This window comes from Candoia aspera, chromosome 3 (genome assembly GCF_035149785.1).
Source record: "Candoia aspera isolate rCanAsp1 chromosome 3, rCanAsp1.hap2, whole genome shotgun sequence".
NCBI classification, from domain to species: Eukaryota; Metazoa; Chordata; class Lepidosauria; order Squamata; family Boidae; genus Candoia; species Candoia aspera.
Genome location: NC_086155.1, coordinates 137,291,528 through 137,301,418, shown reverse-complemented (window position 1 = coordinate 137,301,418; position 9,891 = coordinate 137,291,528).

The following is a 9,891-nucleotide window of genomic DNA, read 5'->3' as shown; positions in this document are numbered from 1 at the left end:
GTCCGTACAAAGTCTACATCTATAGGGAATCCGTTCATAGGTGGCAAGTGCAGTCCGGTCTTCAATCCATTCAGTAAATGGGACCATAGATTTAATTTTCCAATTCTGCAGTATCAGTCTTTTGGCCATAGTAAGAGCAGAGAGTATCCATTTACATTATTCAGTTGTCCAATTTCTCTACTGTGCTCTGGCGTAACTCTTTTCCTCAGTGCGCTCATCCACATGCTTATTTTCAGTTCCTTTTATAAAACAAACTCTCCAGGTAAGGAGGGGGTGGGCTATTTTAGCCCTTCTTTCCAGGGTGGCGCCAAAACTCTGGATCCCAGGAAGAAACAATGCCTCCGCACTCCAGGTGCTCTGGCTTAACTCTTTGCCTCAACACACCCACCCACATGCTTGTTTTCAGTTCACTTTTTATAAAACAAACTCTCCAATTGAGGAGAGGGTGGGGCTGTTTTAACCCTTCTTCCCAGGGTGGTGCCAAAACTCTGGATCCTAGGAAGAAAAAAATGCCTGCTCACTCGGGTGGTGAGTTCACTCTTCCACAATTGAGAAGAGTAATATAATTACAGTTGTAAATAGAGAACTATTTTTTAAGTAATGTTCATTTGTATATTTTTTTAAAATGTTGTAGTAAATGATTTGGGTTATAGTAATTTGTTTTAAATATTGTAATTACATTATTTAAATTGAAAAATGGTAATAAGCAAATGAAACACTTGATTTTGGGGACTTATTTGATGAATGGAATAAAAGTTAGAAATCCTATATATAGTATTAAACAGTATGATAGATATTATCAATCATAGCCGACTTGGAATGATCTTAGTGTCATCTAATTAGTATAAGGTTCTTATAATCCCTTTCCAGTTTTAAGTATGTTCAAAATATATTAAAATATATTGACCTCCTTGAAAATGACTTTTACTACTTTCAATACTTTATTCTAGGTGGTCCAGTATTGCAAAAAAAATTGTATAATAAGATTGTTTTTGAAATCTTATTTTTGAAAACAAGTTTTAGCACAGTGCAGAAATATTAGCGGAAGTCATACCAAAAGTGTAGGATCGATTGGGTCTTTACAGACAGTGAGCAAACAGAAGGATTTTAAATCTTCTACTTAGATGAGTAGCAAGCACTTAGATGCTGAATGGCAAGAACAATTGTATAAAGCTATTGGGGATTAAATGAATGGGTGAAATACAATCAATGAAAGGAAGCCATCATTCAGTGTTGGTGTTAAGAGTACTGTCTGGCTGGGAAATCCTAATGTGCCTGTTTGCCTTGCACGTGTGGAAATTTTGTGCAAACTGAAAGGTTTTCAATTTTAAACAGAGAGGCAAGCTACAGCAGCATGTGGCCGTGGGGTACAAATGGCCCTAAACCGTTGAGTCCCACCCATTTTTTCTACCGGCCAATTGATGGGCTGGTGCCCGGGGATAAGTCAGTTTCCATTGCCAGTAATAGTAGGCAGTGACATTCACTGTTTCTTCACGTATGACTTTTTACACAGCTTTCCCAGAGCACAGGCAGAAGATGGTTTTGCAAAAATGGTCCCTCTATCCCAGCCTTTCTCAACCTTTTGACCGTGGAAGAACCTCTGAAATATTTTTCAGGCCTCAGGGAGCCCCTGCACATTCAGGCTCAAATATAGGCCAGAAGTTACAAAATGATTATATTTGTTTCATGTGTAGGCCTGTATATATGCATTAATAGCGTTCTCAAGCTAAAAATAAAGAATGAAACTTACCTCTTTAATGCGAAGTTGCCCAAATTTGAAATAATTTTTCACTAGGCCAGTTTGGTCTGGTGGTTTAAGGCAACGGGCTAGAAACCAGGAGACTGAGAGTTCTAGTCCTGTCTTAGGCACGAAAGCCGGCTGGGTGACTCTCTCTCAGCCCAGCTCTCCTCACAGGGTTGTTGTTGTGGGAAAAATAGGAGGAGGAAGGAGTATTAGGTATGATCGCATGACAACCATGCACCCCCCCCCCCCGCAAACTGGAATTCTGAGATAAAAACCTCTGTATTAAGAGAATGTGCAGCAAACACAGAATGTTGGGGGATGAGTAAGAATGGGGTGTCTAGAATATTCAATAGAAGCATTTTTATAGCAACACATTTAGTCACTTGTTTTTTCCGTAAGATTAATCTTTAGCATTCTGTTCTGTGATAAGCTGCGTAGGCATTACACCGTTTGCACTGATGAAGTGACAGACTATCATTTCAAACAAGTAGCAAAAAGAAGTGGCAAAGCTTTCACGGACAACACTGTGCTTAACTACTCTATGAATCTAGAATTACAGCACATCTGAAAAATGTATATTGCAGCTTAGTGATCGCCTCATTCTATTTTAACCAGGGAATAAATTTTTATGGCAAGACAATTAAACATTAATTTCAAGAGCAAAACTTGCTGCACTTCAGGAAAAGTGCTACCATTTGTTTTTACTGACTAAAAATACTGTTACTCCTTTTTTAAGATTCATTTTACAACCAATGTATTAACTCTTAGTAAAATTGTTGAGTCTCAGTAGCACTTACTTCTATATGACCCTTATGTGACCATGCATCTGCCTTTCAGCACATGAGTTTTAAAAGGGAGCCAGGGAACCCAGGAATACTTAAAAAGCACATGCAAATTCCTGGTTTTAAATAACGAATTCAGAATACATCAAATCTTATAACTGCATTGTTTCAGAATGTCTTTGATAAAAAGCAGAGTAACACTGTTGTTCAGACTTTTGTAGAAGCCATAGAAGGTGGCTGCTTCAGTTGCGACCGGCATTGCCATCGCTAAGCAATGCAGTTGTAAAGTGCGGTATCACATGGCCACACCGCTTAGCGATGGCAATCCCAGCAGTCCCAGTTGCCATTGTAACCCAGGACCGCATGGGCCCTTAAACAGGAAGAGGTGGGAGTCCCAGGCAAGGGGTGCAGGGGCGGGGTGTTGCAGGTGCCATGGGGGCGGGGTGCCGTGGGCAGGTGCTACGGAGTGCAGGGGCTACATGGGTGGTATGGGGCTGCTGCTGCTGCCGGCAAGCACTATGGCATGCAGCTGGGTCGAAGGGGCCCATGGCCAGGCACTATGGCAAGCATGTGGGTCAGTGCTGCAGACAGGCAGGCGCTATAGTGTGTGGGCATGCGGCAGGGTGCTCCCTGGAATCTCGTACCCCATAGCGGGCCCCCTTGGGAGAAAAGGTGGCAGGAGAGACTTGCAACCTTCCCTGCCAGCTTCCCCATTGACTTTGCTTGTGGGAAGCCAGCAGGTGACTGGAATGCTGCAGCCCATCGCAAATGCAAGCCAGTTGCCGAGCAGATTGCCCAAATTGCGATCACGTGACTGTGGGGGTGCTGTGACAGCTGGAACTTTGAGGACCGGTCATAAGTACCACTCGTTCAGTGCTGTCATAACTTTGAACGGTTGCTGAACGAGTGGTCGTAACCCGAGGACTACCTGTATTCTTGCATGAATACTACAGTATTAGTACTAAATAACTTCTAAGTTATTTTCACAGGAAGGCAGTTGTGGGGAAAATAGGAGGAGGAAAGAGTATTAGGTATGTTTGCCGCCTTGAGTTATTTATAAAAATAATAAAGGATAGAAAAAATTCTCTGATTGAGGAGAGGGTTGGCTGTTTTAACCCTCCTTCCCAGGGTGGCGCCAAAACTCTGGATCCTAGGAAGAAAAGATGCCACCTCACTCCAGGTGCTCTGGCTTAACTCTTTGCCTCAGTGCACTCACCCACATGCCTGTTTTCAGTTCCTTTTATAAAACAAACTGTCCAATTGAGGAGAGGGTGGGCTGTTTTAACCCTCCTTCCCAGGGTGGAGCCAAAACTCTGGATCCCAGGAACCAAAAATGCCGCCTCACTCCAGGTGCTCTGGCTTAACTCTTTGCCTCAGTGCACTCACCCACATGCCTGTTTTCAGTTCCTTTTGTAAAACAAACTGTCCAATTGAGGAGAGGGTGGGCTGTTTTAACCCTCCTTCCCAGGGTGGCGCCAAAACTCTGGATCCCAGGAAGAAAAGATGCCACCTCACTCCAGGTGCTCTGGCTTAACTCTTTGCCTCAGTGCACTCACCCACATGCCTGTTTTCAGTTCCTTTTATAAAACAAACTGTCCAATTGAGGAGAGGGTGGGCTGTTTTAACCCTCCTTCCCAGGGTGGCGCCAAAACTCTGGATCCCAGGAACCAAAAATGCCGCCTCACTCCAGGTGCTCTGGCTTAACTCTTTGCCTCAGTGCACTCACCCACATGCCTGTTTTCAGTTCCCGTTTTATAAAACGAACTCTCCAGTTGAGGAAGGGGTGGTCTGTTTTAACCTTCCTTCCCAGGTAGCACCTAAACTCTGGATCCTAGTGTTGGAAGTATTCAAGCAACCTCCCCTCCCTTCTCTCCCTCTCCTTAGCAGACCGCCATTTTTCCTTTTTGAACCACTTCTCCCCCCCGCCCGATAGACGCTTCCCGCCAAAACACTTCTCCAAATTGGGTAGGAAGGTGGAAATTCCAGAACATAAGAATAGAAATTAAAATAGAAGGGAAACGACTTAAGCATAAAAGATCACAATAGAATAATCGGATGAGCGATAAAGAACCTCCCAACAACCTAATCAAATTCCAGGCAAGCCAAGCAGGTCAGGAAACTGAAAGGCAAAAGGTGAAGCGGCAACACCTTAGCATAGATAAAGGGAAAAAGGGCTTCCCCTCAGAATAACAATAATCCAAACCCAACGGGCAAAAGCCACAGACTGGCAGAGAGCTTAATTGACCAAAGAGCAAGAAAACTGCAAAACAATAAGGGGTGCGGCCACAGGAATGCCTCCGTTCTTTAATCAATTACGCTCTCTCAGAATTCTTAGAAAACCCCTTCCAGGAACCATTAAGCGCGATCCAGCTAAGACAAACATAGTCTTTCATGCTCTTTTTTCTAACAAAAGACCCGCATCTCTAAATAAGGGAATACAAGTGTGGCCACCTCCGACAGCTGACCTTTCATTGTTATGTGAATATTCACATAAAGCAAATTATTTTTAAGCCTAATTATACAATCCATTGATAAAAAGGCCCAAAATTTGTAATAAAATAGTTCATATGGATAAAAGGATATGCTGAAATCAATATTACATTGTACATACGGTAAAACCTTAATACAGTGGGCCCCCATTTAATGTATTTTGGGTGCCAGAGACAAAATTTTTATCCAGACATCCCTCCCAGAGTAAGCAAGTTTATTGCATCCATAGTAGTCCAGATAAGACATCTAAATTTATATTAAATTTACATTAAATTCTGGTATATTTATGTCATTTGTGCCAATTTATGTAATTTACAACAACATCATGACTCCAGTGGTGTAAACTGCTACAAATTATGAAATTCATGTCATTTGCGTAATGATATCAGTACAAATGACAAACTTTCTTCTTTCTATGGAATGGATGTTTGGAAACAATAGACAAATCTACCCTCCATTCTATTTGTTAGATTCAGGTTTGTTGGACATGCTTTTGCATTATCATATGGGCTCTTGAAATGGAAATGCTAGTTTATACTAATGACAGGAATAGGTACTCTTGATAACTGTATAATTCAGAAGTCTATCAACTGGAGACAGATTGAAATATGGCTCATATGAAGACCAGGGAAGACGCACTGAGGGTCAGTGCAATGTAGTGGTTAAGGGATGGGACTCAGACTGGGGAGGCCTGGGCTCAAGTCGACTCAGCCACGGAGCTTGCTGGGTGACTTTAGACCAGCAATTCTCTTTTAACCCATCGCAAGCTGGATGGGGGGTTGACGGGTCTTTATATTGTGGATTTTAATTTTATAAGTCCCCTGGAGTCACTGTAGGTGAGTTGGGCGGCCATATCAATGCGTTTAATAAATTATTAAATGTTGTGAATGTTTAATTAGGAAAGTCTGAGGCCTCCATTCACAACACCATGAAGTCCAGGGGAAAAGTGGGATAAATACAGCAATAAATAAATACTTTAAAAGTGCTAAGTTTAGGAATTTGTTTCCAATAATAGTCAGGTACAAAAAATCCTGCCCTCCCCCAAGTCTTTCATTTATCTTTATCTCAAGGGTTTATTTTAGAAGGAGGGCACAGCCTTTTCACCATTACTGCTTTAAAACAATTGGAAGCCCAAACCTGTTGTTGTTGTAATGGGGGTGAGGTGGTCCCTCAGGTAACCTGGACCCATGCCACGTAGGGCTTTAAAGGTGGTAACCAACACCTTGAACTGGACCTGGAAGCAGACCGGCACCCAATGCAGCTCGCGCAGCTCAGCCCCTAACCCTTTAATCAGATCATATAATATGGAACCAGTCTTATATACAGAAGTTCAATAGGCAATACTTTTTCAGACACATTTTGGAAGTGATGGAAAAGCTTTCACTGATTGATTAATTGGATTTGTATGCCACCAAATCAAGCTGACTCATATAAGCTTTGGGGTAGGTGGTGATAGGCTAAAAAAGTGTTCACCTATTAGAAAAAGAGCAGACAGCACCCTGAATTAGCTTAATAATCTGAATTTAATCTGTGGAATCGACCTTCTTTCCTTGAAACTTTTTTTTAACATATGGGGAAATTATACTGATCTGGAAAAGGACTATAGAAGGAAGTTATTTTGTTCTCTTTCTCTAGTCCAACTTGCTTTGGGTTGGGAAAACATGTGGAGTAAAGAATATGGAAGTTCACATGTTGTAGTTTGAGTCATAATTTATGACATATTAACATTCTAAACTGCAAAGCTCTTGAAGAGTGCCTGGGCTTGTATCATCACACTCAGTTCTTTGAGCTAGAGTGAGGAAGTACTGGTCGATTTCCCTGTTCTCTTTTCTCGGGTTTATTCTTTTTTCCAGATTGTAGGCTATAAAAATTAGTTTTAAAGTTTGTTAACATTTTGTTTTTTATTATAGTATTCCGTATAGTTTATATAGTTTTTAGTCAGTTAGTCAGTTAGTCAGTCAGTCAGTTAGTCAATTAGTCAGTTAGTCAGTCAGTCAGCTAGTTTCTTAGAGTTCTGTTGTAATCATGCCAAAAAGGCAGAAACCACTTTGTCTAGCAAAAGCAACTGTTGTATATGGTCCACAAAGCGGTAAACCTGATGGCAAAGATATCAACCAGAGCAGAGATGAAAAACTGCAAAGCTCTTGAAGAGTGCCTGGGCTTATATCATCACACTCAGTTCTTTGAGCTAGATTGAGGAAATACCGGTTTATTTCCCTGTTCTCTCTCTCTCTCTCTTTTTTGGTTTTTGCTGCTTTTTTCCAGATTGTATGCTATAAAAAATAGTTTTAAAGTTTGTTAACATTTTGTTTTTTATTATAGTATTCCATATAGTTAATAAGTTTTTAGTCAGTTAGTCAGTTACTTAGTTAGTTATTCAGCTAGTTTCTTAGAGCTCTGTTGTAATCTTGCCAAAAAGGCAGAACCCACTTTGTCTAGCAAAAGCAACTCTTGTCTATGATCCACAAAAGTGGTAAACATGGCAAAGATAAGTGGTAAACCAGAGCACAGATGAAAAAATGCTCACGTATGGTCAGCAGAAGAGCATAGAATGTGGACTACCCATGGCACCTACTTTCTGTCCAGCCTATTATTCTCGCAGAAAACCTATGAGTAAATTTCGTGCTGAAGAAGGTCAGCCATCTTCCGGTAACTTATGTAAGTTTTAAATATCCTGAAAAAATACTTTTAAGAGCAATGTACTAAAACTAACTGTAATAGGAGTTCTGTGGCAATATTTCATTGACCAGGCATTGAACAGGCAGTTAATTTAGGCAATATTTAAAGTTTGTCTCTAGTGGTTAAGGCACCAGGCTAGAAACTAGGAGTCTGTGAGTTCTAGTCCCGCCTCAGGCATGAAAGCCAGCTGGGTGACCTTGGGCCAGTCACTCTCTCTAAGCCCAACGCACCTCACAGGGTTGTTGTTGTGGGGAAAATAGCAAAAGATATTTGAGTACCAGGTATGTTTGCCACCTTGAGTTATTTACAGAAATAATAAAGGTGGGATAGTAATTAAATAAAATAAATAAATTGCGCATATGATTAGATATAACTTTTTTAGGGCTCTTCCCTATGGCTAATGTCATCAAATTGGGTAGAAAAGTATTCCAGCATACACTGCCCTGCTTTTAGTGTTCTGCACTGGTGCATGGAGCAGCTCTGTTGCTCCCTCTGCCATTTCTCTTGCCAAACCCTTAAGGGTTAGGCTTCTTTCTCTCCCCAAAATAACTTCAACTATTTGAAAACCCTATAAAAATGTCCTCTTACCTCTTGAAAGATGAGTTTCTCCTTTGCTGTGCTGAAGCACAGAACCTGCTGAGTTTAGTGTGCATTTTGAAGAAAGATGACCTATGCCTCTGGAGATTATGTCCCTTTCAGAGGGCTAAAGTAAGGCATACCTTGCTTTTAGAAAAAACGAATCCTTCCATTTTGTCTTTTTTCCCTATGGTCTTACTTTATCATCTGCTCTTACTGCTTCTTTGTAGCCTGTCATCCTGTCCCTACTTTATTTTGAAAACAGAAGCCACTGTAGATGAATATTGCAATGTCTTCTTGAGAGAGACAGTAGCTGATAAAAAATACTTCAAGCATGGATCATTAGATACGTTTTTTTTACATCTCATTCCATCTCTATAGATTTTTAAATTCATCTTAAATTCAGCCTAGTAGAATATGATTTGGCAGAGCTCTGGCCTTTGTTCCTATATTAACTATCATTATCACATATATTGTCATTTCTTGCTCAATCTGATATATGTCCTTTTTGTGTCTTTCCTAATTCTCATCCGCATACAGGCTTGGTGATGAAAGCAAGACAAACAAGCCTGCCAATTTAAAGGGAAAAAAAGGAGCTATCCCTGGAATTTATGGGACTAGACTGCCAGTAAGCACCTTCTCTCACCAGATACCTGAATCTTTTATCAAATGAATGCAGCCTGATATACAGTATCCACTCATTCTGTGCTACTGTATATCTGCTGTTTAATGATAAGCTGGATAGTTCGTCATATTAATTAGCGCTACCATGCTTCAGACTTGGTTCCATTTTGATAGGTACCAATATCAACTGAATAAAATTATTCACAGTTGAAGTATTGTGCATATTGGTTAAATTTTGAAGTTTGGGGCATTATTTTTAAAGAAAACTTGCTTTCAGAGATACAGAGATAGGTTGAAAATTCTATAGCTAAGGAAGTTATAAATAAGAAAGAGAAATAAAGAGAAATAATTAAGGTCTAAAATGAAAATTGAATAAAATTGGATGGTTTTCACATTTATAGGAATAAATCAAATGTACTTATGAACTGTATTTCATATTGTATGTGACTTTTACTTACCTGCACCTATATTATCACATAACTGAACTCTCCCAGTTCGATACACAATCACTGAAATCCACCCTCTCCTGGATGGAATATATCGTGGCTTTGATGCCATATGACTGCCTGTGATAAAATGTAGAGGGAAAGCAATATCATAACATTGTCTTTAATATATTTTATATATGGTTAAGTTTAGGGATTTTTGTGTGTTTTGAGACAGAGGTATCCTCCCCATGGAGGACTAAGAAAGCCAAATGGTGGGCTCAACTGCAATTCAGAGTTATGCCTCTTTTTGTACATGCATACATCAACACATGTAGAATGGGGCAAGGCTTCAGTCCACAGTTCATGCCTGCCATTTTGGCTCCCTTAGCACTGTCCATTGCAGGTGGCCCTGTTTTGAGTTGATTTTTTAGGAGATTCTGTACCTGGGAATTTATATCTCTGACGCTATCTCATCACTAGTGTTTCAAAACAACTTGGTGGCACATAATTAATCAATCAATCAAATATGTGGGAATTTAAGTGCAGAGTCCCCAGTCCTCATAATTTC